The sequence below is a fragment of the Hyla sarda genome, chromosome 10, assembly GCF_029499605.1.
Source record: "Hyla sarda isolate aHylSar1 chromosome 10, aHylSar1.hap1, whole genome shotgun sequence".
Classification (NCBI taxonomy): Eukaryota; Metazoa; Chordata; class Amphibia; order Anura; family Hylidae; genus Hyla; species Hyla sarda.
This window is the reverse complement of record NC_079198.1, coordinates 91461504-91484968: the sequence shown is the minus strand read 5'-3', so window position 1 is coordinate 91484968 and position 23465 is coordinate 91461504.

Here is a 23465-nt window from a genome sequence, read left to right as displayed (position 1 = left end):
TGTGATCCATGTAGCCTCATGTCAATAAAGACGGCATATTGATCTGTACTGAGCTGGAGTTCCTTGTCTTTCTTCTATCATGATCTACAGTCACCAGGAATTTAATATGTGTGATCTTATGAACTGCTGCAATCTCTAAACCATGCAATTCATCTTTACACTTCCCACAAAGATGGCTTGTCGGAGGCAAAATGAAATCTTACATGTTGGACTTAATCCAATATGTCTGACAAATCCCCCTTAAATTCCAGTGAGTAAACGGAAAGATGACTCGACTGAAATGAAGGAAAGAGGGCTAAGTACTCCAACTCTTTTCAGTTTGGAGAACTTAAATTTTACTTATAATAAATAGACCACAACACAATGTGTGTACTTTTATGACACAAACCCGAAGTACAAATATGGTTTACAAAAACTTCAAACATGTTCATTCACAGGGTCATTAGGTGTGGGCTGTAAATTACTATAATGTGTTTTAATTATAGCAAAGTGATTTGAATGACCACTGTAGTAAATAATCATTTTGGTCACTGACTTAGAGGAAACGTGTCTCTGGTGAACTTTTCTTGGGCCCTCTAACCAAAGGTAAAGTCCCTCAGCTGCTAGTCCGGCACTTGGCAACTCAGATGTACAAGTGATGCTATTGCTTCAAGTCTCTAGGTCTGCAACATCGGTGAGTCAGGCTGAATCTCCCCTATGTGATGGATTGAGGGTATGACACAGGAAATAAATCTTCTAGGCTTTTACCCACTTGTCTCTCCTGGATAATCATTGCTTAGTCGGCTCCGATCCTTCTCGGTTTGCTCGATCCTCAGTCTTACATGACACCATCTGCCATTCTGTCACACGTCACCCATCTTGGGATTTACACATAGGGCTGCATCTAGGCGTGAGAAAACAACAAGACAGTATGAGTAATCATACACTTAGACTTTAAAACATTTGCACCTGCGAAGGCAACGGGACGTAGCTACATATTTGCTAAGAGCTGGGTCGAAGATACTTAATGTTACTGCCAAAGAAAAGAACTACCTGATCGGTCATGAACAAATTTAAACTATTTATATAATGCAAGGTCAATGATATCCCGGAATTTACTTTTATCCATGACAGAAAATCATATTGGAGATATCCTCTTAACGGAGTAACATGATACATGGAACATGGTAACAATTTTAGTCACAGATGAACACAAACACACAAACAAACAACATTGGATAAGTACAACTGGACAGTTATACGATACCACTCCAAAACTGGGTTGCTTTTGATGTTTTCATCCTTCACTTTGGAACTCATTAACAAATGAAATCTCTATTGTAATTCTGCACTGAAATTGCAAGGAAAAAGAAAAAAATATTAAATAATCAATAATTATCGGTAATCAATAATTGACAACAATAATTGATATTCAATACTATATTAATCAATAATTGGTATCTCAGCTTGTTCTAGTTTGTATTAAAGTTTAAACAGCTGTAGAAGTTATAAACAATTTCAGCTAAAACACTAAAATTTTGTGTACAATACACGCTAGGAACCTCACTGATAAGACTTCACAGTGAGCTGAAAAATAATTTGTTTACTTCCCGCTGCAAGAATCTGACATGCTAGTCTCCTAGATCCTGGCTAAGCCCATAGATTCTAACCCCCCCCCCCCCCCCTTTGCTTGGTCTGCAAAGGGTGTATAAGACAGGAGATTAAACACGTTCCTCTTTTTTCCTCACAAGAAAAGAAAACATCTTACACTATGATTTATATTACATTGGTGGACATTAACTTTATCCTGCTATTTGGGATTTTATGGGGAGACTATGTTTTCAAAAGTTCCAATTTTATCCTGCCTTCCTAAGTAACTAATTTATTTTCCCTGTTAAGGATTTACACTACATTTATAATTTTAGTGACCTGTTAGCTTATGGGACACTTCAATTAGTGAAGCTAATTTAGCAAAGGATTTTTTTAGGAAAGTTTAGAGTGCTAACCATTACACCATGGAACCCTATCTATCGCCACAGGCTGATTAAACCTATATTTATTCTCCTAGGTTATTTTTAACATCAAAGGACAAATTTATAATAAATTTTAGGCGGTATATAACAAACAAAAAGAAACATTGTGCTTTGCTTTTGAGTACTAACAGTTATTTGCAAAACACAGCATCATCTATGGTTTTTATGGGTCTAACCCTATTTAGTGACTTGGCTATGCATAGATCACGCCCTATGGGACATTTCTAATCCATGGTCGGGCTCTTGGCATTTTGCCAAAAAGTATATGCATGACAATTTTAGGTTCACTGTTACTTTGAAAACCACTAGATGCTGTACTCATTGGGAAATTTTATATTATTAACTGCAATGACCATTTTAAACAGACCCTACCACATACTATACGGTGCAATGCAATAGAATTGGAATTACATGATGTTAGTTTACATTAGTCACACAAGTTATGATATTGCAAACTTACTCTTGCTCAATCTGATTGTGGTAAATAACCCTCCATTTTAGTGGCAATAAATCTGATCTTGGTAAGGGACCTCCATTAAAATGTCAGTATTATTGATCATATCTACAGTAAGACCTACCAAATAATGTCAGTATTATCTGATCTCGGTAGAACCTACCAAATACGTCAGTATTATTGATCACACACAATGGTGACCCATGTGCGGACCTCCTTAAACTTGTGGGAGGCGATTATGTACTGTGAGACCACTATTCATATGTAAATCATCCCTGTGGGCAACTCCCAGAATATAGGATTAGTTCCTCCCCACAGGATGACCCCCATATGAATGTTGTGTCTATCCCGCTATGGCGGGTTGTGTATATCCCACATCATGACCTACTGTCACCAGGAATTTAATATATGTGATCTTATGAACTGCTACAATCTCTAAACCATGCAATTCATATCTCTGGGTCTGACTATTTATTCAGAAAATTTAAAAGCTCATTGATTTACGCTATGGCGGTATGTTTTGCAGTATCATGAAATAACACACAGGTATTATTAACTATGAGGATTTATTGGTTATAATTAATAAACAAAATGAGTATATAAAGACCAAGATTATTAATATATGCCTCATCAATCCATATGACACATATAGATCATTATTTAAGCGTTATTTAATATATAAGCGCAATGACTACATATATTAATCATGCAAAATAAGAAATGTATAGAACATATATCGAAGCACGCTAAGCTTGTGCAGATAGTAGCTATATAGAGGCTACAGAATTACAATAGCTACAAGCGACTGTGTTGTACACACATCAGTCACCACACGGTCAGCAAATCAAGTCTATGGCATCACTCCCCTAGAGAATATTATACCAAGATAAATACAGAACAGGCATCCTCCCCTACTATATATATATAAGGAACTCTGTGGATATATTTTTATCTATGACAAATAAGGTAACGAAGGATCGGCAACTATGCTAAATGTGCACTAATGTTAATGCATTGATACGCATAGGCCATGCCCCCTTTCTCTGCAGATGAAAGTTGGATGATCTATATACTAAACATACTACAATCTCTAAATGGAGATTTAATATATCTATTTGCTATCTCAATTGCCATAATGACATCCACATCTTAACTCTAATTCTTACCATCTAACAATTTAACTTGTTGTTAACAGTTGCATGTAACAAATAGTGTTGCTCGCGAATATTCGCAATTCGAATATTATTCGCGAATATCGCATATTCGCGAATTCGCGAATTTCGCGAATATAGCGCTATATATTCGTAATTACGAATTTTCATTTTTTATTTTTTTTTTTTTCTTCACAGTACACATCACAGTGATCACCCCTCTCTGCTTCCAGCTTGTGTGGTGTAAAGAAGGCTCTAATACTACTGTGAGAGACTGGCGTGCGTAAATTCGCATATGCGAAAATTAGTGTATGCTAATTTTCGCATATGCGAATTTTCGACTATGCGAATTTCCTATATGCTAATTTTCATATATGTTAACTTTCGCATACGCGAAAATAAAACGAGAATATAACGAATATGCGAATATTCGCGAATATATGCCGAATATTCGTCCATATATTCGCGAATATTCGCGAATTCGAATATGGCCTATGCCGCTCAACACTAGTAACAAAGTAGCTATTGTATATAGGAACAAAGAAAAGAGGAAAATACATAATTACTTAACTATAATGTTACTAGGTATCTTTCCATGACACACAGCAGCACCTGGGATGGTCTCTCAGGCCCCTCATCTTGGCATGTGTCCCCCCTTGGGGCGGGTGGAGACGGCTTACTACCTCATGACATCTTCTGGTGTCCTCTGTTCCCATCAACCGCCCTTACTTTTTGTCCTCAGGTGCTTTTATGATTCCTTGCTGTCAATCAAGAATATCCTGTGGTACGGACTTCTTAACCAATTGGAATAAATGGCCTCGACAGGACAGAAGAAAATACACCCCCAGATGGCGCTATGCAGTAGCCATCTACAGGAAAATTACCAGTGATCACACAGATATAATGAGACGTGTGACTTCCACCACTATGTCAACCAAAGTCATATATTTTAGCTTTGTTAGACAATAGCGTCCACCTGGTCTCATTTATCATGAGATCTGGTCGTAATCTTCAGATTGTTTTGGAACTTTCTCATTATTGGCCTTTTGTTATTGTAGAATTGGGAACATGCGGGAATTGGCGTCAACACATTTCAAGCAATTCCGTTTAAATGTATTTTAAAGCTGATCTTTGAATGAAACAGTTTACAGTTGACAAAAAGATGGCTTGTCGGAGGCAAAATGGAGTCTTACATGTTGGACTTAGTCCAATATGCCTGACACCAATAGGACCTCCATTTTCTTGTACCATAATTTATTAATCCACATAGGTGATGCACCAAAAACAAACAGGATTTGGGGGAGGACTACTATTTTTACAGTTGCCACCCGCTCTTAGAGTTAAAATATGGGTTAAAATGCCATTCATAATCTACTATTCAATTTTGCTATAAAAGGTTGTATATTATTGGTCACAACCTTGTCATTATCTGCTGCTATTTTTACCCCTAGGTAGGAAAAACTTTCCAATTTTCTCAATATTTTAAAGGGGTATTCCAGGAAAAAACTAACTTTCTGGAGCCAGTTGATATAAAAAATAAACAGATTTGTAAATTACTTCTATTAAAAAAGCTTAATCCTTTCAATAATTATCAGCTGCTGAAGTTGATTTGTTTTCTGTCTGGCAACAGTGCTCTCTGCTGACATCTATGCTTGTCTTGGGAACTGCACAGAGTAGAAGAGGTTTGCTATGCTATTTGCTTCTAAACTGGGTGGTTCCCAAGACATGTGTCATCAGAGAGCACTTAGACAGAAAAGAACAACTCAACTTCATCAGCTCATAAGTACTGAAAGGATTAAGATTTTTTAATAGAAGAAATTTACAAATCTGTTTAACTTTCTGGAGTGGTTGCTCCAGTTTATTTCCAGCCCTGAAATACAGGCAAACTTCTCAAGCATCTCCATTACATATGGAACTTTTTTCCTGGGGATACATAACAAAAAGCAGGATGTCATCCGCATAAAGTAGTATCCTGTTACTCCCCACATTAGGTGCAAATCCCTCAAACAAACCAATAGGGGCTCTATGTATACCGTAAATAATAATGGTGAGAATGGGCACCCCTGCCTAGTGCCTCTGCCTAATTTAAACAATCAGTTGGAATTCAATCTAAAACCACACTCGCCTCTGGGTTTTTATACAATAGTTGGATAAAACTCAGAAAAACGGAACCCACCCCCATTTTCTTCAACACTTCCCATAGGTATCCCCACTCTAATCTGTCAAAGGCCTTAGTAGCGTCCAACGACAGGATAGAGCCGGGATCGGAACCCTTACACTGAATTGCCTCATACACCTGCTCAATATTGTCTTGGACTGTTCGCCCTGGCATGAAGCCCCCCTTGTTCTTTACCCCCAATTGTTTCTATTACCTGGTTTAGTCTTCTCGCCAGGACCCGAGCTATTAATTTAATATCTATGTTTAATAAATATATTGGGTGATATGAGCCCAATTCTAATGGGTCTTTCTCTGGTTTCCTAATCAGTATAATGTTGGCTTCACTCATCGATTTAGGCAGCGTGCCCACCCTCCAGGATTCATTTATAGTCACTAGCAGTTTGTATAATAAAAAACCTGAGTACCTACTGTATAACTGAAAAGGATGACCATCTGACCCCAGTGAGGCGTTTCCTGTCGTGGCCCCTAAAGCTTCCTCCTGTTCTTGTAGGGAGATTGGCTCCTCCAAGATCCTACTTAAGTCCTCTGATAAACAAGGGATATTAGGGCTATTTAAAAATTCTGTTACCTCCTTTCCATTAATTTTATCCTCGGTATAGTGATCTAAATAAAAAGATACTATCATCTGTTCGATTTCCCCTCTATCTGTAGTTATTGTCCCATTCTCCCTTCTTAAAGCAGTTATACTATTATCCTCCCTTTGATTCTTAAGCAAATTAGCTAATATCTTATTTGGTTTTCAAAGTAATTAACTCGACCCCTAAATTGAACCTTATTTTGTGCTTTTTTCAGGAGATATTCTCCATAATCCTCATGAGCTCTTTTAAGTTTGAGGAAATGTCCTTCCTGTTCGTGACCTCCCTTCTCTAGTTCTAATAAGCTGACTTTGTTACTTAATTTTAGTTCTTCCTCTCCATACTCTCTTCTTTTTGTAGAGACCTCTCAGAAAAGCCTTCATTGCATCCTGCACTATTAAGGGGGTTGTAGAATCTTTATTTGTTTTCCCAAAAAATAACTACAGTTCCTTTAAGAACCACTCCTGTTCCCCTATGAACCCTACCCTATCCAATGAGGGTTCAGTTTGAAGTTTGGATGCTTAGCACATTTTTCAGGTCCTCCCAACTCATCCATCATTGTAGAGTGGTCTGAAATTGTCTTCGGCTTGTATACCACCATTCCAGTGAGCCTTAAAGAGGTATTCCAGGCCAAAACTTTTTTTTATATATCAACTGGCTCCGGAAAGTTAAACAGATTTGTAAATTACTTCTATTAATTAACTTTAAAAAAAATAGTATTTAACTTCTAAAAAAATCTTAATTCTTCCAATAGTTATTAGCTTCTGAAGTTTTCTGTCTAACTGCTCAATGATGATGTCATGTCCCGGGAGCTGTGCATGATGGGAGAATATCCCCATAGGAACTGCACAGCTCCCGGGACGTGACATCATCATTGAGCAGTTAGACAGAAAACTTCAGAAGCTAATAATTAGAGATGAGCGAACTTACAGTAAATTTGATTCGTCACAAACTTCTCGGCTCGGCAGTTGATGACTTTTCCTGCATAAATTAGTTCAGCTTTCCGGTGCTCCGGTGGGCTGGAAAAGGTGGATACAGTCCTAGGAGACTCTTTCCTAGGAATGTATCGACCTTTTCCAGCCCACCGGAGCACCTGAAGGCTGAACTAATTTACGCAGGAAGAGTCATCAACTGCCGAGCGGAGAAGTTCGTGACAAATCGAATTTACTGTAAGTTTGCTCATCTCTACTAATAACTATTGGAAGGATTAAGATTTTTTAATAGAAGTAATTTACAAATCTGAAGCAAAGAAGTGATATTCGGCACTGCTATTTATAGGCTCTAGCGGGTAGTCGTGTTTGACGCTAGTACGGAGAAATATAATTAGAGATGTGGTGGTGCTCTGATACTTGGCAAAAAGTTCATATCTTCAAAAGGCAATGAAGGAATGGAATGAATCGGCAACTCACCAGTCTTCTCTTCTGAAAAAGTTCCTTTATTCAAAACATACTCACAGCATGAAATGCAAATAGGGAGAGGGATCGGTGCAGGGGGGGTAAAAAGTAGTGGGCGACAGATTCTGTTTCACTCGTTATACGAGCTTCATCCGGCCATGTCTACCTGGAACACTCTGCTGCTTCTTATACAGGTGAGTGGCCAATCAGAAAAATCATTCTGGACCGCCCACCTGGTCTGACGTACCTGGTGATGCTACATAGGGCATCACCATTGGCTATAAGTCGCCATTTTAACAGTGCGTCAGTAGAAGTTAGCAATAAATTACATACTTGTAAAAAAATGTGTGTATAATAATACATTTAAAAACAAGGTGCATAATCAACTTTTTCGTTAAGACCAAGTGGACCTGCTGCCGCTGTATGTATAATCCAGTAAGTTTCTCTTTGTAATAAATACTGATCGATATTGATCCCAGGTTTCGGTTTAACTCTTTCGATCCCGGCAAATTTTAAATTGTCAGTTTTTCCACTGTGGGTCTCCATCATATGGGTAACGAGTCTGGGTGCTCCTTTTAATGTGCGGAAAGAATACAGGTGTTCCCTAATTCTTGCGCATAATTGTCTTATAGTTTTTCCGATATAATAGAACCCACAGGGACAAAAAATGACGTAGACTACATATTTTGTTCTGCACGTGATGAGTTCTGATACTGTATGCGTTATTGCTCCTAACCTCATAGTTTTATATTCGGCATTGAATTTGCAGAAACTACATGTCTTGCATGCGAAATTTCCTTTCGGAGTAAATTTTTCAAGCCATGTACCTTCTGCATTTTTCGTTTTCTCTTGTTTCTTTAGGATATTTCCTATCGTTTTATTTTTTCTGTACGAGATGAGGTTTTTTTTTAACGCTATATTTTTTAATTCAACATCACTTTCAAGTATATACCAATTTCGCCTGATAGCTTGTTCGATAGTTTTATTTAGTGGAGTGTTCTGAAACGTAAATGTGAAACGTTTTTGATCAGATGAAATAAATTCTTTATTTTTCTTATTTTTTAGTAAGCTAACTCTTTCTATTTTTGTGGCGATGAATACCCTTCTCCACTATCAGAGTTCACATCCTGCAACAGTAAAAAAGGGAGTCCCTTATGGACAATTTATCCGCCTTAAAAGAAATAACGCATCAGAAAGTACATATAACGAACAAGCAGATGATCTACAACAACGATTAAGAGAAAGACATTATCCACTTAAATTAATACAAGAAAGTAGAAAAAAAGCCACAAAAATAGAAAGAGTTAGCTTACTAAAAAATAAGAAAAATAAAGAATTTATTTCATCTGATCAAAAACGTTTCACATTTACGTTTCAGAACACTCCACTAAATAAAACTATCGAACAAGCTATCAGGCGAAATTGGTATATACTTGAAAGTGATGTTGAATTAAAAAATATAGCGTTAAAAAAAAACCTCATCTCGTACAGAAAAAATAAAACGATAGGAAATATCCTAAAGAAACAAGAGAAAACGAAAAATGCAGAAGGTACATGGCTTGAAAAATTTACTCCGAAAGGAAATTTCGCATGCAAGACATGTAGTTTCTGCAAATTCAATGCCGAATATAAAACTATGAGGTTAGGAGCAACAACGCATACAGTATCAGAACTCATCACGTGCAGAACAAAATATGTAGTCTACGTCATTTTTTGTCCCTGTGGGTTCTATTATATCGGAAAAACTATAAGACAATTATGCGCAAGAATTAGGGAACACCTGTATTCTTTCCGCACATTAAAAGGAGCACCCAGACTCGTTACCCATATGATGGAGACCCACAGTGGAAAAACTGACAATTTAAAATTTGCCGGGATCGAAAGAGTTAAACCGAAACCTGGGATCAATATCGATCAGTATTTATTACAAAGAGAAACTTACTGGATTATACATACAGCGGCAGCAGGTCCACTTGGTCTTAACGAAAAAGTTGATTATGCACCTTGTTTTTAAATGTATTATTATACACACATTTTTTTACAAGTATGTAATTTATTGCTAACTTCTACTGACGCACTGTTAAAATGGCGACTTATAGCCAATGGTGATGCCCTATGTAGCATCACCAGGTACGTCAGACCAGGTGGGCGGTCCAGAATGATTTTTCTGATTGGCCACTCACCTGTATAAGAAGCAGCAGAGTGTTCCAGGTAGACATGGCCGGATGAAGCTCGTATAACGAGTGAAACAGAATCTATCGCCCACTACTTTTTACCCCCCCTGCACCGATCCCTCTCCCTATTTGCATTTCATGCTGTGAGTATGTTTTGAATAAAGGAACTTTTTCAGAAGAGAAGACTGGTGAGTTGCCGATTCATTCCATTCCTTCATTGCCTTTTAATTTACAAATCTGTTCAACTTTCTGGAGCCAGTTGATATATAAAAAAAAGTTTTTTCCTGGCATACCCGTTTAATGCTCCCCTATAACAAAGACAAAAGTCTATGTGTGATGCTACATTGTAAGAGGTACTAAAACATGAGAATTGCCTAACCCCTGGGTTTAACATCCGCCATACCTAATACCAATCAATTTATCTACAAAATCTAGCTAATGGAGTTACTCCTTCCCTGATTGATTTCCCTATTTTAAACCTATCCATACTGGGATCCATTATGCAATTCATAACTCTCATAACCCATAGTGCAGAGTATGATTTATTTTCGCAGTACAATGACAGCTCAGCTAGCACATCGACTTTAAATGGGGGACAACATAAACAAATGCCCGGGTTTCCCACATCCCTTATAGAAAAACATACCTCCCATAATTATCCACTTTTGCATTTTTAACCTCAAACGGCAATTTTTTTATGCACAGTATGCAGTAAATTAAGAATGATATTCATTTTTGGTCCAACCCCTTTTCAGCATTACCTCTTCTCTTGCCTTATGGTTCTCCACCAGCCAGATGATCGCTGGCAATTGTCTCACATGACACATTTTTTCATTTTATCTGAAATCCCCCTCACATTCCATTTGAATAGTTTAATACGCATTACTCTCCAAGAGGAGAAGAGGAAAAAAATAAAAAACTCTGATACCGCATCCAGACTCGAAGCCCCCCCACCCTCACCTATAACACATGTTGATTCAACCATTTGTCTCTAACCAAGTGACCAGTGCCAGTATGCCCCATTCCATCCTCCGCTCCAGGGGAACTCATCATTATACATAACATATTCAGGGACCCGTACCCCATAGGACCAATCCTCTCACAGCTTTATCACTCTACAAGTGGGGGAGCCTCTGAATGTCTATCCTCTATTTCCTCCACCTCTAGCACTGAGTACCTAGAACCAGATCTCCCGGGAGAAACATCCTTCTGGGTTCTGGTATTGATGACCTGTATCGGCGATTTACAGATTTTGTCTATTTTGCCGGATAGCCCCTTTCCTCTCTGCGGGGAACCTCCACCCGACCTCCTAGGTTTTATTTTGGAGGGCATTTCCACACTATTTAAATCAATTCCCACCACCTTAGGTTATCTTTCTTCCAAACCAGATTTAGCTCCATTTGCTAGCAAGCTAGAGATGTTACAATAGCTATACAATAGGTCTGCTGCTTAATATATACACATATAAATATTTTACACTGATATTAACACCACCCTATCTGCAAGATTAAATTGCATAATTACCCTATTCAGCATTCATGCAATATATTAAAGGGGTACTCCGGCGCTAAGACATCTTATCCCCTATCCAAAGGATAGGGGATAAGATGCCTGATTACGGGTGATCTTCCATGCCGCACCCCATTAGAATCAGCCCCCGGAGCGTGCTCGCTCCGAGTCTGATTACTGGTGATCACGGGAACGGAGCATAGTGATGACACGGCTCCCCCCGTGTGATGTCACACTCCACCCCCTCAATGCAAGCCTATGGAGGGGGGGGTGACAGCTGTCCCACCCCCTCCCATAGTTTTGCATTGAGGGGGCGGAGCATGATGTCACACAGGGGCGGAGCCATGATGTCACTATGCTCCGTCCCTGTGATTGCCAGTAATCAGACCCGGAGCGAGCACGCTCGGGATCTGATTACTGGCAATCACGGGGACGGAGCATAGTGATGTCACAGCTACATTTATGTACTGAGATTAGTTCTGGTGCCCAATAATGTTACAAGCTTGGACTTGGTGCTGTTTATTTGAAAAAGGTTTAGTTCTGGTGCTGTATTTATGTTATGAACTGGTTCTAGCGTATTAAGTCTAAGGGCTCATTCACACTGCCGTCGGGCTCTGTTGTGTGGAGCTCCATCAGCAGTTCAGTCAAGTTTAGCAGAAAAAAAATAACGCAAGCATAATTTTTTTCTCCGCTAAACTCCTCTAAAATTACTGGATCACTTATGGACCCCATGCGAGTGAATGAGGTTCATCTGGACCTGGCAGTAGCTATTTGCATACAACCTGTTTCAGGGTCCATTTGGTTCAAGGAAAAAAAAAAAAGAGCTGAACGGACCCTGAATGGGTCAGGTGCAAACAGCAATGTGAACCTAGCCTAATCCTGATACTGTATTTGAACTTTAACTTTTGTATTTCAAATAGAAAGCTGGAAGATTAGCACCAGAAGGCTGCATAATTTTCCTCCATTTAATTATTTTACAATCTAACTTAAAAGGCTACACATGACTATGGTAAAGATTGTGCACTTTTAAGTGTAATGTAGTGAGTAGTGTTGCTCGCGAATATTCGCAATGCAAATTTTATTCGCGAATATCGCATATTCGCGAATATTCGCGAATATAGCACTATATATTCGTAATTACGAATATTCGTTTTTTTTATTTTTTCTTTATTTTTGTAATTTTTTTTTCTCACAGTAAACATCACAGTGATCATTTTCGCATATTCAAATTTTGGTTTATGCTAATTTTGCATACGCTAATTTTCGCATATGCAAATTTTCGCATACGCGAAGTTTTCGCATATGCGAAAATAAACCGCGAATATTACGAATATGCAAATTTAGCAAATATATGATGAATATTCGTCCATATATTCGCGAAATATCGCGAATTCGAATATGGCCTATGCCGCTCAACACTAGTAGTGAGTACGGGTGAGTCTGGAAGTATGCATTGTGTGGCAAACTAATTTACACTTTATCCTGAGAGGGGCACATTAGTTTAACCTTTTAAGGACGCCGGGCGTCCCAAGTCCTTAAGGACGTGGGGCGTATGCATACGCCTGTGGGAATTTCGGTCCCCACAGCTAGCCGGTTGGGGACTGGACCGGAATGCCTGCTGAAATCATTCAGCAGGCATCCCAGCACATCGCCGAGGGGGGTCCTGAGACCCCCAAGCCCCCCCCACCCCTCCATGTTGGCGATCACAGAAAATCGCATGTCAATTCAGACATGCGATTTTCTGCTATTCCGGGCTGATTGGGTCTCTGGTGACCCGATCACCTGGAAAATAGGGATGATCGGAGCTGTCAGTGACAGCCCCGATCATCCTGAGGGATAGGAGTGAGGTCGCAGTGCTGCGATCTCCTCCTATCCCCTACAATTGGTCAGAACTGATTCTGACCAATGGCAGGACAGGACAGTGGGTTGCCATGGCAACCCCCTGTTCTGCCCACCCCTGGATGTCGAGGGGAACATGGGGAGAAGATGGAGGCTGGTACCTGGAGGAGAAGATGCCTGGGGACCACCGATCGTCGCTGGAGACTGCTGGATCCTGGCTCAGGTAGGGAAACTACGGGGTGAAAGTAAAGTGATCTTTACTGTGGCAACCACTAGGAAGGCCAAACTGCAAATCCCAGCATGCCCAGACAGCCAAAGGCTGTCTGGGCATGCTGGGAGTTGTAGTTTTGCAACATCTGGAGGGTCACAGTTTGGAGAACACTGTTACAGTGGTGCCCAAACGGTAGCCCTCCAGATGTTGCCAAACTACAACTCTCAGCATGCCTAGACTGCCCAGGCATGCTGGGAGTTGTAGTTCTGTAACATCTGTCCCTTCAGATTTTGCAATTTTCATGACATTTTTGAAAATTGCTGCTCTACTTTGAAGCCTTCTAATTTTTTCAAAAAGCAAAAATATGTCCATTTTATGATGCCAACATAAAGTGGACATATTGTATTTGTGAATAAAAATAAAATTTATTTGGAATATCCATTTCCCTTACAAGTAGAGAGCTTCAAAGTTAGAAAAATGCAAAATTTTCTAAATTTTCATGACATTTTGGGATTTTTCACCAAAAAAGGATGCAAGTAACGGCGAAAATTTACCACCAAAATAAAGAAGAATATTTCAAGAAAAAACTATCTCAGAATCAGAATATTCAGTAAAAGCATTTTCGAGTTATTAATTCGTAAAGCGACGGTGGTCAAAATTGCGAAAAAGGGCTCAGTCCTTAAGGTGAAAAAGGGCTGCGTCCTTAAGGGGTTAAAAAATTTAGAAAATCACTCTTACAGTAAATAATATTTGTTTACACTCCACATTATAATATGGCATATTAGGAAAATGGTAATTATTCTTTTTGGTTAAAGATTATAAAGTAATTTTAAATGTCATCTGAAAAGTGAACCTGCTGTCATTTTTTTTTTTATTGTACTATATTGTTTTATTTAAAATATAACCAAAATAAACAACAAAATAAATCGATTACAAGCAGTGTAAGGGTATGGTCCCACGGAAGTGCATCCACAGCGAATGCACTGTCAGCAATCACAGAGCAGAGAGAGCTCCCTGCTGCTGCCATAGCTCTGTGTGTCTGCTGGTGACTGTGGATTTCCCGGCGGTAGTCACCAGCTAACACACAGAGACTGGCCCATGGCCAGGTTTGTGATACAAAATTTTGACAACAGGTCTACAAGGTAAGTAATGTACCTCTTCACCTGTGATGCCTTTCTTCTCCCCTCCCCTCTCCACCCTTTTTCCTGCTTCCTTTTTTTTCTTTCGTTCTCTCTATTCCTTCTTCCTTTCACTTTTTTTTATCTGGCCCAGTGATATTCAAATATAAGGTATAGACAAGTCTGAGATAAGAACTTGTGTGATTTGCCCAAAGCAACCTATCACAGCTCAGCTTTCATGTTTTTAATTTTTTCAAATCTTATCTTTATTGAAGTTTTTGATTTTTTTACATAACAAACACATGAGCAACTGAGACACTGACAGAATAAAACAGGCAGGGTACATCATCATCAAAAGAGCAAAACGGCGCACAAGCCACCAGGTAATAACAATGCCCAAACCAAAGGTAAACAAATGTCATAGAGAAGAACTTAAAGGGGTACTCTTTTAAATCAACTGGTGGCAGAAAGTTAAACATATTTGTAAATTACTTCTATTAAAAAATATTAATCCTTCCTGTACTTATTAGCTGCTGAATACTGTGCTTTTCTTTTTGGAATGCTCCCTGATGACATCACGAGCACAGTTCTCTCTGCTGACGTTTTTATAATAATAATAACAACTGCTATGCATGGTTGCTAAAATGGACAGAGATGTCAGCAGAGAGCACTGTGCTCGTGATGTCATCAGTGTTCCAAAAAGAAAGGAATTTCCTCTGTAGCATTCAGCAGCTAATAAGTACTGGAAGGATTAAGATTTTTTAATAGTTGTAATTTACAAATATGTTTAACTGTCTGCCACCAGTTTATTTTAAAGAAAAAAGGTTTTCACCGGAGTACCCCTTTAAGTTTGAACCAAGTATACCCTACGGGGGAGATTTATCAAAACCTATAAAGAGGAAAAGTTGCTGAGTTGCGCATAGCAACCAATCAGATCACTTCTTTCATTTTTGAAAAGGCCTCTGGAAAATGAAAGAAGGGATCTGATTGGTTGCTATGGGCAACTCAGCAACTTTACCTCTGCATAGGTTTTGATAAATCTCCCCCTATGTGTTCAGGGTGGGGGAGTTGTAAGGGAAGGTAGAGGGGGGAAAGGGGGGGGGGGAGGGAAAGAACAGGTGCAAAAGGAGGATGGGGGAATAATAGGAGAGAAGGGAGGGGGTAAAGTGAAAGAACATTAGTGAGCATCCCAGTCCAAGATATGGGAGGGATGCATGCAACTACAAACCAGGCAATAATGTAACACAATGCAGAAAGAAAGAAAGATGGAATGTAACAGGAGCATGTGTAAGTTAATGGCTACTGAATGTGTAAATGCAGAGTGACATGAAGTACAGTGCAGTGAGTAGAGATCGGGTAGCGCACATGAGGTCTTCACACAGGAAGCCACAGGACTATCATTTTGCACAAATATCTTGGTACCTGCTTCTGCAGCCTCAGTTCCCCTTTAAAACCTATTTAACTAAATTTTCCCTTACCCTCCCCTGCTCTCCAATATAGCCCAGCTTTCATTTTACCAAAGCTTTTTAAGATCTGAAAGGTGAGCTGTGATTGGCTGCTCTGGTCAAATCAAAACTGTTATTGCATGATTGATAAATCTGAGACATAGCAATCTGTAGCTCCCCACTTGGGGAAAAACTATAACTCTGGGAGTTATAATGTCATCACCAGAGCTGGAAAGCCACAGGTTGTCGAACACTGTTGTAGACTTAGAAACCGTGAAGAAAAAAGACATAATCCTCATTCCTTGACTTCAATAAACTCTTGACAGAATGTCAGAAAAACAGATACAGTATAAAACTTACACCTAAAATATAAAAAGAATTGACATGCAGCTACATATCTTGCGTGATCTCTCTGGTCTATATTTTTAGGAATAGATTTTTTTTTCTGGATCGAAGAAAGTATGGCAGAGTTTGTGAGATGAATGATTACCCTTCCTTCAAGCAAAGATGTATTTTTGGTTCCTTAAAATCATGAAGTGTTTTGCCCAAGGTTACACAGATCTCTTACTGAAAGGTTATGTTGTAATTAACTTAAACTGCAGAATCTTCCACCGCACACTGGTGTGCTGTCTTAAAATAGTGCCTTCATAACTGCAATGGATCAGTGCATTGTGACCCGGCTCCTGATCTGTCTGTGCAGTAAAGAGAAGCTCTGTCCTTGTCTAACCAGAGCTGTATTTCATTAGCATTATATTCTTCATCTACCTCTCTCACCTCTAGCATCTCACCGGCTGATCTAGTTAAAATTAACAAGCAGGAGGACTGCACGGAACAAACATGATTTGGAAACAAAATAAGTTAATAAAATGGCTATGGGGAAAACATACACCACAATATTTCTTCATCAGAAAACAGGTTTTTCTCAGTTAATGACCTGGAAAATGTTGCTGTCAATCGAAATGTCAAATAAATAGATAAGGACAGCAGACAGTAAGCTGGATTCTAGCATTTGCTTTAGCTTCTTACAGAAAACTATTTATAGCATTTATTGCAAACTTTATGATGTTTTTAATGTATGTTCCTATATTGTAGGTATTGCCTTTTACTAGAGACGTACATTGATGCCCCTGGGTCCCAGTGCTAAATCTGCTACCTCTCCGAAATATTTTATTTATAATAGTAGTATCATATGTGCCACAAGAGCCAGAATGTGACTATTATCTTTATACCCCCAGTCTGTAACCCCATGGTAGACATCAGTGCACTGCCATCTAGGCTCATCAGGGCTTAATAGTTCTGCCAGCCAGGAGATCAGTACATTCTATGCAGAGAAATTGACAGATCTCATGGACAGGAAACAGAACACAATGTCACCTGATTTCCTGGCTAATAACTCACGATTGTAGTGGGTCTCAGGAGTGAGACCCAGCGCGATAAACAACTTTTGACATATCTGATTGACATTTCAAAAGTTTTCTTTAATTATAGTAACACCTTAAAGGGGTACTCCACCCCTAAACATATTATTCCCTATCCAAAGGATAGGGGATAAGATGTCTGATTGCGAGGGTCTCGCCACTGGAGATCCCTGCAATCTCAGCTGCAGCACCCCAGACATCCGGTACACAGAGTAAACTTCGTTCCATGTCGAATGACTGGCAATAGGGGTCGGAGGCTCGTGACGTCACAGTCATGCCCCGCTTGTGACATCACGGCCATGCCCCCTCATTGCAAGTCGATCAAAGGGGGTGTGACGGCCATCACGCCCCCTCCCATGGACTTGCATTGAGGAGGCGTGGCTGTGACATCACGAGCCTCCAGCGTTGAACCCGACGCTCTAAACGAATGCCGGGTGTGGCACAGAGATTGCGAGGGTCCCCAGTGGCGGGATAAGATGTCTAGGGGCAGAGTACCTCTTTAATGTCATGCTGTGTGCAACTCATGTATGTTTTGGAGCTTTTACCCCATATCTTTTAAGACCCTAGTAATGCCACATTCAGGATAGGGTCACATGTGCCATATTTTACTTTGCAATTTGCTGCATATTGACTTCTACGTATTTTCCTGCCCATTGAAGTCAGTGGGTAATAGAATATGCAGCAAAACACCCTAAAATTTATTGTAGAGATGGGCGAATCGAAGCTGACGAAGTCGAATTTGTTCCGAATTTCATGAAAAATTTGATTCTGAATGAATACAAATTTCTTCGCACTTTGTGATAACGAATCGCTTTATTCACTACATTTTTTGCAGGCCGGGGAGGCTAAAATGGTGGCTATACGTGTAATGACAGTCTGGGAAGGCGGGTAGGCGGAATCATCCTGAATAAAATGGCAGCATGCAGCCTATCAGCAGCCAACCAGCCTTGTGATGTCACAGCCCTATATATTCGGCAGCCATTGCTGAAGACAGGCATTTCTCAGACGTTTTGCTGACAGAGCAGAGACTGTATGTGCACACTAATCACCGTTACTGACAATACAGATCTTTACAGCAGCAAATCCATTCAACTCAAGCCCGAATTAGTTCTGGCTGGAGAGAGAGAAAACACTGTGTGGTCACTAATCAGCATTACTGACAATACAGATCAGCACAGGGGAAATCCATTAACCTCAAGCCCGCCCTCAAGATCATCACAGAAAGCATTCCCCATTCAAACACCACAAGTACCCATAGTGCAGGCAGGGACAGTTCAGAAGTTATTTCAAAGTCTGCCAATTGAGTTCAGAACTGGGAGCAATCCCCATTCAAATACTGCAAACAACCAAAGTGCAGGCAGGGACAGTTCAGAGAGAGAGAGTACACTTTTTTCTGTGGCAACCGTGTTGAAAAATGTATGCATTCCAACGTTTTTTTCTGGTTAAATCTCTAAAAGCACTAAAAGACTTATGCACTAGATTGTTACGCTTATTTCCAGTGCAACCGTACTGGGACGTATTACTCTAAAATAAAAGTGAAACATATACGCACTCCGCTGTTGTGTTTTTCTGTTTCAAGTGAATAGTGGCCTGTTAGTGTAACCACACATTGAGTGTTCTGCAAGTTTCTGTTGCAGCTGTATAGGGGCGTATTTCTCTATAAAAAGTAAAATATGGACGCACTCCGCTGTTGTGCGTGTTTCCTGTTTCAAGTGTATGGTGGCCTGTTAATGTAAAAGCAGGACACTATATACACACACATTGAGTGTTCCACAAGTTTCTGTTACAGCCATATAGGGGTGTATTGCTCCATAAAAAGTAAAATATATATGCACACCACTGTTCTGTCAGGCAGAGAAGTGCCAGGTCGTGCACAGAGGAGTGGCAGAGGCCTAAAATTATCAGGCACAAGCAGAGGTCGAGGCAGACTAGGAGTGCATGGCAGCAGGAGTCGCAGCGAGAGGTCTGAGCTCTTGGTGTCAGCTAGCGGTCGTGTCTTGACCAGCAACCCAGCAGTGGTGATTGATTGGTTAACTCAGTCATCCAGTTCATCCTAAGTGACATCCGACAACAGTCGGTCAGTTCCTCAGACTCAACCCTCAGTTGGCATGGCCTGGGAGCTGTCCCTGTCCTCCAACTGCCTCTGTTCTATGTCCCATGCTGTTCCCTAATGCAGAGAAGTAGTGTATGCTGTGGGCTCAGCTAAACTATACAGTGAGGATGAACAATTAGAGGACAGTCAGCAGCTACTGCCCAGCCAAGATGTGGAGGAGACATCCGCCACTTCCTCAGCTAGGAGGGCAAGTACTGTTAAGGAGTAGTTGTGAGGCCCTATGGTCTCGTCAGGCTGCTGCCACATCCAGGGTCCAAGGAAACAGGTTGGAGCGATAAAAATGAACCATACCATGGCACATGTGTTCAATCTGGTTGTCGAGCAGTTCCTTAAGTCTTACACCCATCTGCAAGACATCCCAAAAATGGCCAGGAAACTTTGCATGCCCTTCAGCCACTGGTACACCCAAAAGCACACTCTCATTAAGCTGCTCATCATCATATATTAGTTTTAGAATTACCACTAGAATCAAAGGAGACAGGTTGGAGCAATAAAAATAAACCATAACTGATTAAATGACACATTCGCAGTTTCATACGCAGTTTCATAGTACCAGCCGTGTTTACTTACATGTGCATGGCTTAATATTTTAGACGAGAATGTGATATTGGCAGGATCTACCCAGTAGCCCTCCCGGGACAGGCCAGCACCACTGAGAGGTTCATTGTGCCACTCTGTGTCCTACACACTGTGTCATTCTGCCACTATTTGATCTCATGCTGCTGGTGGCACATTAAACTTGTTAACCTCTTTAAACTCATCAATTGACATCTCAAAAATCTCTTTAATTTTGATGCCATATGGACTTCCGACCCTGCTGCCACATCCAGACTCATTGTGCAGCTCTGGGGCAATGATTCTAATAGCGATGCCTGTAATTTGCATGTCATACTGAATAACAATATTATTTCACTACCCCAGCACACTCTCTATGCGTGTAATGGCACTGTAAAGTGTTCTACACCCCTATTGAGGCTCTCTGTAGCCCGGAAATACCCATTTTTAATAGCGATTTGCCGCAAATATATTCGGACCAAACCAAATTTTTTCAGAAAATTTGCCGAATCGGCCGAATCACATTTTAAAAAAATGTGCCCATCTCTACCCATTATCTACAATACAAGTCAATGGTAACTAGACAATGACATCTTTGTATGGATCTGTGACTTTAGAAACCAAAACTGAAGAATGAGAAGAGATTTATATAAATAAACCAGAAGTTAGGCTGGGTTCACATTACGTTTTAATCAATACGGGACCGTATACGTATCGGCCCGAATGTAATGCATTTCCATGAGCCGACCGGAGTGAAATGCTGACTCCGGTCGGCTCATTTTTGCCCCATATGCGGTTTTCCCACCGGACCTAAAACCGTGGTACACCACGGTTTTAGGTCCTGTGAGAAAACCACATACAGGGCAAAACTGAGCCAACCAGAGTCAGCGTTTTACTCCGGTCGGCTCATGGAAATGCATTACATATGGGATGGATACAGCAGGGATATGAGAGCGCCCGGTTGTCACTCCCCCTAGCAGTGTACAGTCCCGTATTACATACATGAAATTTATTGATATATATGAGACCAAGAATATGTTTGTGTAGGGCAGCAAAAAAAAGTACATTTTCACACTATTTTTGTTTGTAATTGATTGGGAAAGCTCTGTAGGTTTGATAATTTCTAACTATAGCTTAGGACTGAACATTACATGAAATGTTAAAGGGGTACTCCGCTGAAAACATCTTATCCCTTATTCAAAGGATAGGGGATAGGATGTTAGATCATGGGGGTCCCCCTGTAAGGTAAAAAGAATGTTAGGGGTAATTTTTCTTTATGGTGACTGCTAAAAATTATACTCACTGGGGGAGATTTATGAATCTTTTTTTTACCTGTTTTGGTGTAATTTGTGTATTTCTATTTTTTTTTTGTGATATTTTGGATTAGCATATTTTTTTGCACATTTTTTTTTATTCTTTACTTACAATATAAGTGATTTCTAAAGAATGGTCTTTGTAGGCCACTTTACATTCAGTGGTCATTAATGTATCAGTTGCTATTTTTTAATGCAATGGTTGAAAAAAACACACAAACAGACCACCTTCAATGCTGCTTTAAAAAGCTGCTTTACAAGGTGATTTTGTTTATTTTGGTTGACTTGCACATTACTGTCACAAAAAAAGTTGCCCTCCAAACAACCCCCAACAAAAGTGACTTTAAAAATGACATAGACAACAACTCCCCGACTGTCTTTATACTGCACACCAAGATATAAACATCATCTATTGCCAAATGTAAAGTGCGGTGAGGGAGTAAAATGATTTGGGACTAATTTGATTTTATAGGGCCTAGACACCTTGTGATCATTGAAGGAGCAATAAATTCAAAGGTACAGTATATGAAACCATTTTACAGGAGGATGTATAGTCAGCAGTACATGATCAGAAGCTAATCTGAAGCTGGAAAATGCAACAAGACAATGAACCAAAACATACAAGTGTATCAAGAATAAAATGGTTAATATTGAGACATGACATGAAGATAAACTAAAATACATTTTGCAGGGAGGAATGGTCCAAACTTTTCTCTTGAATATTTTGCATTGTTCTGCTTTATTTTGTATAACCAGGCAACTATCCTAACGCTAAGAATGACTTAATGTTTATCTAACTTCATGAAGCCAGTCTATCTCTTTAGGTTCCAGAGATGTAAATCTAGTACTGATAGGATATTATCCTACTTACCGTACCTATTGTATTCATATATACATGAGCCAGATCATCTAACTTACAAGGTATATACAGTCTGGATTGTGTAAATCCGGAAATGCCATTTTTTTTCTATGCTTAGTTTCCTGCAGAGAGCTTTCTTGTAGAGCAAAATATTTAACCATAAGGATTTATTGTATTTTTTAAGTTTAAAATACCTTTATGATGAAACTTTTAGAATAATGATGATTTATTTATTTATGTGTTTATTTATGTATGTATTTATTTATTTATATATATATTTTTTTGATTTATTAATTTATGTATTTATTTATTTATTGAATTATTTATTTATTTTTACTGAGTAACAAAAGGCTATGAAGGATGGCTCAATGGAGAGCACTTTATTTATTCTGCTTTTTACTAAGGGTTCGCTTAACAATAAAAAAAATATATATATTAAATAAATAAATAAATAAATAAATAAATAAATAAATAATATATATATATATATATATATATATATATTATAGCAGTGATCTCAAACTGTGACACTCCAGATGCTGCAAAACTTTAACTCCCAGAATATTCGGACAGCCGTTGGCTGTACGGACATGCTGTGAGTTGACGTTTTGCAACATCTAAGTTTGAGATCACAGTTTGAGATCCCTGATCTAAAGAAAATCAATATCAAAATCCCATGTGTCAAACTGTCAAACCCTAATATAGTATGTTAAAATTGTTTCTGCAAAAGGCACCCATGACTTAAAGATGTAATGTGTGACAGACAGATGGAACAAATTTGCTCATCTTCATCATAGCTTTCTCTAATTATACTTGAGGATCTGGCCTTTTAACTACTGTATATACTGTAGACTATCACTGTCAGTTCTCCAGAACTTAATCTTTTTCATTAGAAGTTTTTTTGATTCGTAAAAGAGACCTAGCTCTCTACAGTCGTCCATGTATTGTAAAATAGCTGCACATGACTCACCTATGGCACAGCAGGCATTTCAACAAGGAAAGCATTCATCCAACCTATGGGATTAAAAGCAATTCAAGCTTTCTTAAATTTTGTTGAAGACTGACTTAATTCCAGAATCAAGATGCAAGAGTGGAGACAATTACATACCCAATTAGAGCACAGAGCACTTCTTGTAACAAACAAAT